This window comes from Arachis hypogaea, chromosome 16 (genome assembly GCF_003086295.3).
Source record: "Arachis hypogaea cultivar Tifrunner chromosome 16, arahy.Tifrunner.gnm2.J5K5, whole genome shotgun sequence".
NCBI classification, from domain to species: Eukaryota; Viridiplantae; Streptophyta; class Magnoliopsida; order Fabales; family Fabaceae; genus Arachis; species Arachis hypogaea.
Genome location: NC_092051.1, coordinates 109,274,350 through 109,286,745, shown reverse-complemented (window position 1 = coordinate 109,286,745; position 12,396 = coordinate 109,274,350). Strand labels below are relative to the sequence as shown.

Genomic DNA, 12,396 nt, shown 5'->3' with positions numbered 1-12,396 from the left:
GCAAGTCTATTTGTACTTTATTTTTATGATTTTAATTAGTGAAATCCAGTTCATATTTGTTCTTAAAAGATTTGTTTACTCTTAACCAAGTAGGTAGAAGTATTTTTGCATTTAGTTGCATTCATATAGATAGGTTGCATTTCATAAGTTTTACCATTCCCCTTCACTCCTTTATAGCTTCTCCTGAGCTTAGCATGAGGACATGCTAATGTTTAAGTGTGGGGAGGTTGATAAACCCCTATTTTATGATTCATCTTGTGCTCAATTGAGTGTTTTTATCAATTCTTCATCCACTTATTCATATAAATTGCATGGTTTTATAATTCCTTCCTTATTCTATGATATATGTGAAAACATGTTTCCTATGCTTTAAAAATATTTATTTTTAATTATCCTTTATTACCATTCGATGCCGTGATCTGTGTGTTAAGTAATTTCAGGGTTTACAGGACAGGAATGGCTTAGAGGATGGAAAGGAACCATGCAAAAGTGGAAGGAATACAAGAAACTAAAGGAACTGCTAAAGCTGTCCAGCCTGACCTTCTGGTACTAAATCGACCATAACTTGAGCTACAGAGATTCAAATGACGCGGTTTTAATTGCGTTGGAAAGCTAACGTCTGAGGCTTCGCAACAATATATAATTTGCAATAGCTGCCCTGAAGCCAAGTGACGTGAACGCGTGGAACACGCGGACGCGTGACCTGGAAAAAATCCAATCTATGCTAACGCGTAGACGACGCTCACGCGTGACAGTGCCGCGACCTGTACATATCAGAAATCGCTGGGAGCGATTTTTGGGCTATTTTTGACCCAGTTTTCGGCTCAGAAAACACAGATTAGAGGCTATAAAGTGGGAGAATCAAACAACAATTCATACAACATTCATAATTCACAATTTTAGATTTTAGATGTAGTTTCTAGAGAGAGAGGCTCTCTCCTCTCTCTTAGGATTTAGGATTAGGATTTCTCTTAGATTTTAGGATTAGGATTCCTTCATTTTCTTCATTCCAGGTTCAATGTTTCTTTAATTTAGTTTCTCTTCTACTTTTATTTACTCTATTACTTTAGTTGCTCTATTTCACTTGGTAATTACTTGTTTAGCCAAATTGGCTTATGAACTCTTCATGCTAGATTTGAATATTCTTTTTAATGCAATTTGAGGTATTTCAGATTTATGACTGCTTTCTTTTATTTATGATATAAATAATTTGGATTTTTCCTCTTTTGGCTTTGGTTGAGTAATTGGTGACACTTGAGTTATCAAACTCAGCGGTTGATTGAAAATTGGAATTGCTGATTGATTTGGATTCCTCTAAAGCAAGTATTTCCATAGGAGTTGACTAGGACGTGAGGGATCAAGTTGATTAGTCTACTTGACTTTCCTTTATTTAGTAAGGGTTAACTAAGTGGGAGCAATAAACAATTCTCATCACACCTGATAAGGATAACTAGGATAGGATTTCCAGTTCTCATACCTTGCCAAGAGTTTTTCTAATTAATAATTTATTTTCTTCCAATTAATCATTCTTTCATTCAAGGCTCTCTATTTTAATTACATAAATTCTCTTGTTAATTTTCATTGCTTTAATTTATAATTTTTTATTTGCCCATTGCCCAAACTCAACATTCCCCAGAAAACTCATAACCAATAATAAATACACCTCCCTGCAATTCCTTGAGAAGACGACCCGAGGTTTAAATACTTCGGTTATAAATTTTATTGGGTTTTGTTACTTGTGACAACCAAAGTTTTTGTAAGAAAGGATTCTTTTTTGGTTTAGAAACTATACTTACAACGTGATTATTTTTAAATAATTCTTTACTGACAGAAATCCGATCATCACCCCATAACATGCTCCTCCTCCTAATCCTGCTCATCAGAGGCGGGAGAGTCTGGGAGTGGAGGTAGCTCAGTACCCTGTGATACGAAGACCTGGTCGATGCGATCGAGACGTCACATGATACGACACTTGCTGCGCTCCATGAAGCGAAACAGGCGCTGTACAAGCAGGTATGTCGGCTCAGGTGCTGGTGGTGGTGGCAAGGGTGCTGCGGTTGCAGAAGCGGAAGCCGAGGAGGGTCCTGCTGCTGCTGCAGAGGATGAAGGCTGAGCTACCTCCACCACTACTCTAGCTCGAAAACGGTGTCTGGGTAGAGGTTTCTCGTGCACCCACCCACCCCACGGAATAGTAACCTCCTTATCGTCGTCATCTGGGGGTGGTGGTGTCACGTCACCGTCCTCCCATGGGACATCGGCTAGCTCAATCATGCTGGTGACCAATGTAGGAAATGACAGTAGGCCACGAATGTGTGCACCCCACATGCTCTGCCTGATCAACCGGGGGAAGTCTACCTCCTTCCCCTCCATGACACAGCCAATAAGAACTAGCATATCCATCGGGATCTCTAAAAAGTGAATGGCGGGCAGGACATAATGGGCAAATATATGCTTCCAAGTCTTAGCCTCTCTCGACAGATAAGTGAATAGCATCCCCTTGGGCTTCTTGTTGCCAGAATCCATCACCCAAGGGGAGTCCGGTATGGCAATCACGCGCTTCAACATCTCATAATCAAAGGTCATGCAGTGGATAGCTACATCTGCCTGTTGATAGGCGCATGTGTCATCAGTACGAGGTCGGCAAAGCAATGCCTCCCTAATAGCTGCCTTAGTGATCAAGATCTCCCTACCCCGCAGGTGGACTGAATCAAGAGTGGTACGAAAGAAGTTGCAGTAGAATTCCTTCACCCACGAAGTGTTTATCCTTCCTAAATGCCCATCAACAAAATCTAAGCCCAATTCCAGAATATGGCCATTGATGGCGCGTCTCACGTCGTTGGGAAAGACTAGTTTCTTTTCAATATTCAGATTCGTCCTCTGATATTTGGGGAAGTGAAGCTCACAGTAGAGGTTGGAAAACTTGATTGGGTCCGTGGATGGTAACAATTGATTCTCTTTTTCCACGTCATTTAGCAAATTCTTCGCATAGTTGGCGTAAGGAGAAGGGGTAGAGGCTTTAGAGCGCTTCCTCTTCTTTGAGGTAGTAGCTATGGCTTTTTCTTTATCCGACATCCTGAAAAACAGATGTGATATGATATAAGCGACTAGCCAAGTAGATGTATAGCACTCAAGGTAAGACATACTCATGAAGTGAGTGAAGAAAAGAGAATTCTTGGAATGCAAGTAACAAAATTCAGAATTCAAATCAAGTCACAAACCAAGAATTTCAAACCACAATTGCACAATGCTTTGTGTATTAAGCTCATGAAACGTCATACCCAAAAGAATGATCAAAAGAGTTAAGTTGAAAACCAAAAGAGAAATTAGTTAGTTAAACAAGTTAGAAGTTTAAAAAAAAGTGGATCAAAGATAGTGGTATAACGGTTCTTGGCTCAATTCAAAAGAAAAGCACAAAGTATGTTGTAAGCACACTCAAAATAATGAGGGACATTTAGTCATTGATGATGGAATATGAAAATTTGCACTAAAGCATGTATATGGGTATCAAATCAACAATCAATGTAAAGGTCACCAGGCTCGCCTTAATTGGTGTTGGTAAAGTCAAAATATTGAAGAACAAGTTAACCAAGAAACATTCAACACCAAATCCAAAGACGCATAAAAGTCACAAGTTGGAACAAGAATGGAAAATCTCATTATCTATGTGACTTAATGCAAATTAGGTATAAATAGAATGAATCAAATCAGCCACATAGATTAAAAACCTTCAAACTTGTGAGTTTATGCAAAAGAGGCACAAAAATCTTAAAAGAATTTCAAGTTATGGTCAATATGAAAACTCACTCAAACTATTCAATGCATAGAAGTAGATCAGCATTATAAACAAGCAAAGAATGTTAGAAGCATGACCAACACTTGTAAACAAGTTCTTGAGGAGTTTCGAAACCATTTAGAAAACAAAATTCTATTGACACAGAATTTCGTCAAATAGAAGCTTGTTGCACCAAATAAAACAATGTTATTTCATAAAACATGGTTAGGAAAAATCCGACAGCATTTCAGTAGTAAGTTGGCTATTTCCCAAACTCAATAAATTAATTCAGATTCCATATGAATTCATTAACTAGTAAAAACACAAAAAAAATCATGTCTGAATTCATATGAATCCAAAGAAATAAGCCAATCCTTCAGCAACTAAACATCAAAAAGCAATTTAAAGCAAACCAGCCAGCAAAAAACAACATTCTTTTCTTAAACAATGTACAGAAATACTGGCTTACAACACATCACCAGAACAGCACCATGAACAAAATAAAACAGGAATTTAGCAACAATAGGGTCTTGAAGCAAGAACAAACTTGAAGTGGAGCAATTGACAATTCAATTTGAATTCAAGGAAAACAGTATCACTCCATTGATAATGAACCATTCAATAAGCAAGTAATTTGAATTCAAACACTTTAAACCAAATTGAATTCAATGATTAGGCTCAAATCGGAACAACGAGAAAAATATAGCACCAAAATAGCAATAGGGAACAATCCAGCAGCATTTATTTCTTGAATTCATCAGCCAATCACAAGCATTCAACATGAATTTGAACAACTAAGTATTTTGATTCAAGTGATTGAGTTCAAAATGGGACAAAATAGCAGTAAAGACAACTTAAATTCATACATTCAGCAAAAATCCTCACTGCACAAGCAAGCAACATGAATCCAAACAGATGCTCCTAACTGAATCCAGTGATTAAGTTCAAATTAAAACAAGACTCAGCATCAACCAGGCAGGACAAAGTAGTAATAAACCAGTATGCAGCAGCGTCAAACAAGCCAAATTAGCATAAGAGCAAACCATACATCAACAAACAAAGCAAGAAAATCAATAGAACAGCAACATCCCAAACAACAACATTATTCGAAACAAACCTAAATTCACTATCTAGCTCAGATTCTCTAACCACCTAATCAACTAACATGCATTTCTAACTAAACTAAGTTAACAAAAATTACTAACTAGCTGTAGCAACGAATTGAAATAAAACAGGGGAAAGGCAGAAAACTGAGGAGTAGAGAGTGAACAGAGCAGAAAGTTGATGGAGAGAGGAAGATGGAGGGGAAGTGTGCTGGATGAAGGTTGATGTTGCGGTGAAGGCTTGCCGGCGACAATGGGGGTCGCGGCTGTTGATGGCAGTGGAGTTAGGGTGAGTGGGAAATGGAGGAGGAGAGAAAGAAAGAGGGAGAGGGGAAAGAAGAGAGGTGAGGGTGATGGTGACGGCGATGGTGTCGCCAGAGGTGCTCAGTGATGGTTGCAAAGAAGAGGAAGGGTGATGGTTATGGAGGGAGAAGAAGAGGGAGAGACGTTGGGGGGAAAGGGTGAGGGAGTGCGCGACTGTGCTAGGGCTTTCGCGTCCCTGGGGTAAGTGAAATTTTGAATCCACGCGAGCGCGCACCGTGCGCGTCCGCGTGGATGGGAGAATAAGGAAGTGGCGCGGGAGCGTTGATGAGCGGATATTTTATACGCTTTTTGGGGATAATTTCATATAGTTTAGAGTATGTTTTAGTTAGTTTTTAGTCTATTTCTAGTAGTTTTTAGGAAAAATTCATATTTCTGGACTTTACTATGAGTTGTGTGTTTTTCTGTAATTTCAGGTATTTTTCTGGCTGAAATTGAAGGAGCTGAGCAAAAATCTGATTCAGGCTGAAAAAGGACTGCTGATGCTGTTGGATTCTGACCTCCCTGCACTCAAAGTGGATTTTCTGGAGCTACAGAACTCGAAATGGCATGCTTCCAATTGCGTTGGAAAGTAGACATCCAGGGCTTTCCAGCAATATATAATAGTCCATACTTTGCACAAGAATAGACGATGTAAACTGGCGTTCAACGCCAGTCCTCTGCCCAATTCTGGCGTCCAGCGCCAGAAAAGGATCAAAAACTGGAGTTGAACGCCCAAACTGGCACAAAAACTGGCGTTCAACTCCACAAATGGCCTCTGCACGTGGATTGCTTAAAGTCTCAGCCCCAGCACATACCAAGTGGGCCCCAGCACACCAAGTGGGCCCCAGAAGTGGATCTCTGCATCATCCATCATAGTCCACTCATATTTTGTAACCCTAGGCTACTAGTTTAGTATTTAAACAACTTTTAGAGACTTATTTTGTATCTCATGACATTTCAGATCTAAACTTTGTATTCTCTGACGGCATGAGTCTCTAAACCCCATTGTCGGGGATAAGGAGCTCTGCTGTGTCTCGATGAATTAATGCAAGTATTTCTGTTTTCTATTCAAACACGCTTGTTCCTATCTAAGATGTTCATTCGCGCTTAACTGTGATGAAGGTGATGATTAGTGACATTCATCACCTTCCTCAAACCATGAACGTGTGCCTGACAACCACCTCCGTTCTATATCTGATTGAATGAGTATCTCTTAGATTCTTTAATCAGAATCTCCGTGGTATAAGCTAGAACTGATGGCAGCATTCATGAGAATCCGGAAAGTCTAAACCTTGTCTGTGGTATTCCGAGTAGGATTCAAGGATTGAATGACTGTGACGAGCTTCAAACTCCTGAAGGCTGGGCGTTAGTGACAGATGCAAAAGGATAGTAAATCCTATTCCAACCGGATCGAGAACCAACCGGTGATTAGCCGTGCTGTGACAGAGCGCGTGAGCGTAGTTTTCACTAGAAGGATGGAAGGTAGCCATTGACAACGGTGATCCACCAACACACAGCTTGCCATAGGGGGACGTGCGTGCGTGAACAAGAAGACAGAGGAAAGCAGAGATTCAGAAGACAAAGCATCTCCAAAACTCCAACATATTCTCCATTACTGCACAACAAGTAACTTTTAATTTATGCTCTAATGGTTACTCACAATTCAATTGATAAACATAATCGACTTCCTGACTAAGATTTACAAGATAACCATAGATTGCTTCAAACCAACAATCTCCGTGGGATTCGACCCTTACTCACGTAAGGTATTACTTGGACGACCCAGTGCACTTGCTGGTTAGTGGTACGAGTTGTGAAAAGTGTGATTCGCAATTTGTGCTACCAAGCGTCATATGCGCCTGCGCGTGGATGGGAGATGTGGGAATGGGCGCGGGCGTGTACTATGCACATCCGCATGGGTGAGCTGGGCCAAAGGCACAAAAGTGGCCCAGAGTTGGCATAACTCTCGGGTCTTTGGCCTGGGTGATGCAAAAACGCATCAACACGCGCGCACATTGTGCGCTTGTGCGTGGTTGAGTTGAATGATGATGGGACGCGGAGGCGCCAAGTGCGCCAACGCGTGGGTAGGGAAACACAAAGGGACGCGGACGCGTCACGTACGCATCCGCTTAGATTAAGGCCCAAAGTTGGCCCAAAAGTGGCACAACTTTCTGGTCCTTGGCCCTGAAAGTGCGAAATGCACAGCCGGCACGTGCGCGCATTGTACGCTTGCGCGTGTCCGGTTTTTTTTCTTTTTTTTTTGAAACACCAAGAAGAGCTCATAATCCTCCCAATCTCCTCTAAAACCAGCTAAAATGCAAAATCAAACATATTTTTGAATTTTGGGGGATTTTTCAAACAAATTGAGGAAACTTACAATCCAAGAAAAAACTCAAATTCAAAGAATCATCCCTAATTAAGGCATAGAGTCTATAAACAACTTAGCAAGCAAGGCAAAATGTGCTAAGGGGGTAAGGAAGCTATATACAATGGAACCCAATTCATTCATTCATTATATCTACAAGAGAATAGAAAGAGTTTACCATGGTGGGGTGTCTCCCACCAAACACTTTTATTTTAAGTCCTTAAGTTGGACATTTGAGAGGTTCCTTGTCAAGGTGGTTTATGTTTGTATCCATCCTTGAACTTCCAAGAGTGCTTGTCCTTCAATCGGTCGTCAGAATTTCCAACCATCTTCACCAAGCTTGGGTGAGGTTCTCTCCAAGATATGAGTTCCCAAAATTGGTTTTCGTAGTCTGATCCAGGGTTTCATATCTTATCTTCGCACCCATCTTCTAGTTGATCGCTGATGAGCGGATAATTTATACCCTTTTTGGCATTGTTTTTACATAGTTTTTTGTATGTTTTAGTTACTTTTTATTATATTTTTATTAGTTTTTATTCAAAAATCACATTTCTAGACTTTACTATGAGTTTGTGTGTTTTTCTGTGATTTCAGGTATTTTCTGGCTGAAATTGAGGGACCTGAGCAAAAGTCTGATTAAGAGGCTAAAAAAGGACTGCAGATGCTGTTGGATTCTGACCTCCCTGCACTCGAAGTAGATTTTCTGGAGCTACAGAAGCTCAATTGGTGTGCTCTCAATAGTGTTGGAAAGTAGACATCCTGGGATTTCCAGCAATATATAATAGTTTATACTTTTCTCGAGATTTGATGGCCCAAACTGGCGTTCAAAGTCAGCCTAATACATCTTGGCATAAAACGCCCAAACTGGCACCAGAATTGGAGTTAAACACCCAAACTAGCACCAAAGCTGGCGTTTAACTCCAGGAACAGCCTAAGCACGAAAAAGCTTCAATGCTCAGCCCAAGCACACACCAAGTGGGCCCCAGAAGTGGATTTCTGTACTATCTGCACTTAGTTACTCATTTTCTGTAAACCTAGGTTACTAGTTTAGTATAAAAATTACTTTTATACATCTCTGGATAGGGAGTCCTTGGCTTATGCCATTTTGTACACATTGGGAGGCTGGCCTCACAGCCATGCCTAGACCTTTCACTTATGTATTTTCTACGGTGAAATTTCTACACCCCATAGATTAAGGTGTGGAGCTCTGCTGTTCTTCATGAATTAATGCAATTACTACTATTTTTCTATTCAGTTCACACCTACTTCTTCTCCAAGATATACTCTCGTACTTAATTCATTTAAGTCAGAATAAAGGGGTGACCCGTGACAATCACCCAATCTTCGTTACTCGCTTAGCCAAGGTCGCGTGCCTGACAACCACAAAGCGATCTACATGATGTTCAACATAGTCATTCGACGAAAGCTGGAGTATATTCTCTTGGGTTTCTAATATAAGATTAGAACCTTCGTGGTATAGGCTAGAATAAAGGCAGAATGCCTGGGATCTGGAAAGTCTAAACCTTATATGTGGTATTCCGAGTAGGATCCGGGATCCAGAAAGTCTAAACCTTGTTTGTGGTATTCCATGTAGGATCTGGGAAGGGATGATTGTGACGAGCTTCAAACCTGCGAATGTGGGGCACAAGTGATAGTATGCAAAAGGACAATGGTCCTATTCTGACGCTAGCGGGAACCGACAGATGATTAGCCATGCGGTGACAGCGCATATGGATTTGTTTTCATCCGAGAGGATCATACAACTTGCCATGGAAGGAGGTAACGCATGGTTGGAAGAAGGCAATAGGAAAGCAGAGGTTCTGAAGCAACAAAGCATCTCCAGACACTTATCTGAAATTCCTACCAATGAATTACATAAGTATCTCTATCTTATTTTATATTTTATTTATATTTTAATTATCAAAACCTCATAACCATTTGAATCTGCCTGATTGACATTTACAAGGATGACCATAGCTTGCTTCAAGCCGACAATCTCCGTGGGATCGACCCTTACTCACGTAAGGTTTATTACTTGGATGACCCAGTGCACTTGCTGGTTAGTTGTGCGGAGTTGTGAAAAAGAGTTGAGATTACGATCGTGTGTACCAAGTTGTTGGCGCAGTTGAGATAACAATTTCGTGCACCATGTTTTTGGCGCCGTTGCCGGGGATTGTTCGAGTTTGGACAACTGACGGTTCATCTTGTTGCTTAGATTAGGTAATTTTATTTTATTTTATTTTTATTTTCGAAAATTACAAAAAAAAATTAATAAAATCATAAAAACAAAAAATTTTATGTTTCTTGTTTGAGTCTAGTATCAAATTTTAAGTTTGGTGTCAATTGTATATTTTTAATTTATCTTAAAAAATTTTCAAAAATCCATGTATATGTTCTTCATGATCTTCAAGTTGTTCTTGATGAATTTCTTTGTTTGATCTTTAAAATTTTTCTTGTTTGGTGTCCTTTCTTGTTTTTCATATGCATTTTTGAATTATTAGTGTCTATAGAGTAAAAATTTTTAAGTTTGGTATCTTGCATGTTTCTCTTTTCATAAAAATTTTCAAAAATATGTTCTTGATGTTCATCATGATCTTCAAAGTGTTCTTGGTGCTCATTTTGACATTCAAAGTATTTTTGCATGCATTATTAGTTTTGATCTTAAATTTTTATATTATGTGTCATTTAGATGTTTTTCTCTTTCCTCATTAAAAGTTCAAAAAAAAATATATCTTTCCCTTATTTCACTCATAAATTTCGAAATTTTGAACTGATTTAGTCAAAAAGTTTTAAAATTTAGTTGTTTCTTGTTGATTAAGTCAAAATTTCAATTTAAAAATTTTATCTTTTTCAAATCTTTTTCAAAATCAAATCTTTTTCAATTTCTTTTCATGTTTTTCGAAAATTTTAAAATTGATTTTCAAAATCTTTTTCTTATTTTTATTTCATATTTTCGAAATTAATGCTAACAATTAATGTTTAGATTCAAAAATTTTCAAGTTGTTACTTGCCTATTAAGAAATGATCAATCTTTAAATTCTAGAATCATATCTTTTAATTTCTTGTTAGTCAAGTAATCAACTTTAATTTCAAAAATCAAATCTTTTTAATTTCCTTTTCAATTTTTTTTTTCAAAATAAGATTTCAATCATATCTTTTTCAAAACTTAATTTCAAAATCTTTTTCTAACTTCTTATGTTTTCAAAATTGATTTTCAAATCTTTTTCAATTAATTACTTGGCTTTTTGTTTGATTTTAAATTGTTTACTAGTTCAATCATATCTTTTTCAAAACCACCTAACTACTTTTCTCTCTCTAATTTTCGAAAATCACTAACACTTTTTCAAAAATCTTTTTAATTAATTAATTTAATTAGTTTTCAAATTTTTTTTATTTCTTTTAAATTCCGAATACTAACCAATAATTAAAATAAAAACAAAAATATTTTCCTTTTATTTTAATTTAAAATTCGAATTATCTCTTTTTCATCTCTTTCTATTTATTTATTTATTTACTAACACTTCTCTTATTCTTATAATTCGAACCCTCTCTCCCTCTCTGTGTTCGAATTCTTCATCTTCTCTCTTCTTCATTCTACTCTTCTATTCTTCTACTCACATAAAGGAATCTCTATACTGTGACATAGAGGATTCCTATTCTTTTCTGTTCTCTTCTTTTTCATATGAGCAGGAGCAAGGATAAGAACATTCTTGTTGAAGCTGATCCGGAACCTGAAAGGACTCTAAAGAGGAAGCTAAGAAAAGCTAAGGCACAACACTCTGGAGAGGACCTGACATAATTTTTCGAAAAAGAAGAAGACATGGCCGAACCCAATAACAATGGTGGAGATGCAAGGAAGATGCTTGGTGACTTTATTGCACCCTCTTCTGACTTCTGTGGAAGGAGCATCTCAATTCCTGCAATTGGAGCAAACAACTTTGAGCTTAAGCCTCAATTAGTTTCTCTAATGCATTAAAATTGCAAGTTTTATGGACTTCCATTGGAAGATCCTCATCAGTTTTTAGCTGAATTCTTGTAAATCTATGACACTGTTAAGACCAATGGGGTTAATCCTGAGGTCTACAGACTTATGCTTTTCTCCTTTGCTGTAAGAGACAGAGCTAGGACATGGTTAGACTCACAACCTAAAGATAGCCTAAACTCTTGGGAAAAGTTGGTCAATGCTTTCTTGGCCAAATTTTTTCCACCTCAAAAGTTGAGCAAGCTTAGAGTGGAAGTCCAAACCTTCAGACAGAAGGAAGGTGAATCCCTCTATGAAGCTTGGGAAAGATACAAGCAATTGATCAGAAGGTGTCCTTTTGACATGTTTTCGGAATGGAGCATCATATGTATATTCTATGATGGTCTGTCTGAATTGTCCAAGATGTCATTGGACCACTTTGTTGAAGGATCTCTTCATCTGAAGAAGATGCCTGCAGAAGCCCAGGAACTCATTGAAATGGTTGCAAATAACCAGTTCATGTACACTTCTGAAAGGAATCCTGTGAATAATGGGACAACTCAGAAGAAAGGAGTTCTTGAGATTGATACTCTGAATGCAATATTGGCTCAGAACAAAATATTGACTCAGCAAGTCAATATGATTTCTCAGAGTTTGTCTGGAATGCAAGATGCAACAGGAAGTACTAAGGAAGCTTCCTCTGAAGAAGAAGCCTATGACCCTGAGAACCCTAGAATGGAAGAAGTGAATTACATGGGAGATTCCTATGGAAACACCTATAATCCTTCATGGAGGAATCATCCTAATCTCTCATGGAAGGATCAACAGAAGCCTAATCAAGGCTTCAATAATAATAATGCTGGAAGAAACAGGTTTGGCAATAGCAAACCTT

The 12,396-nt window shown here is 38.3% G+C and overlaps 1 non-coding gene across 1 annotated transcript; it reads right to left on the bottom strand.

Moving 5' to 3' along the window:
* Positions 1-11,765: 11,765 nt before the first annotated feature.
* LOC112761754 (small nucleolar RNA R71) lies at positions 11,766-11,869 on the bottom strand. Its single transcript, XR_003182133.1, has one exon. It is a non-coding gene; the product is annotated as a small nucleolar RNA R71 (small nucleolar RNA).
* Between the last annotated feature and the right edge of the window lie 527 nt (positions 11,870-12,396).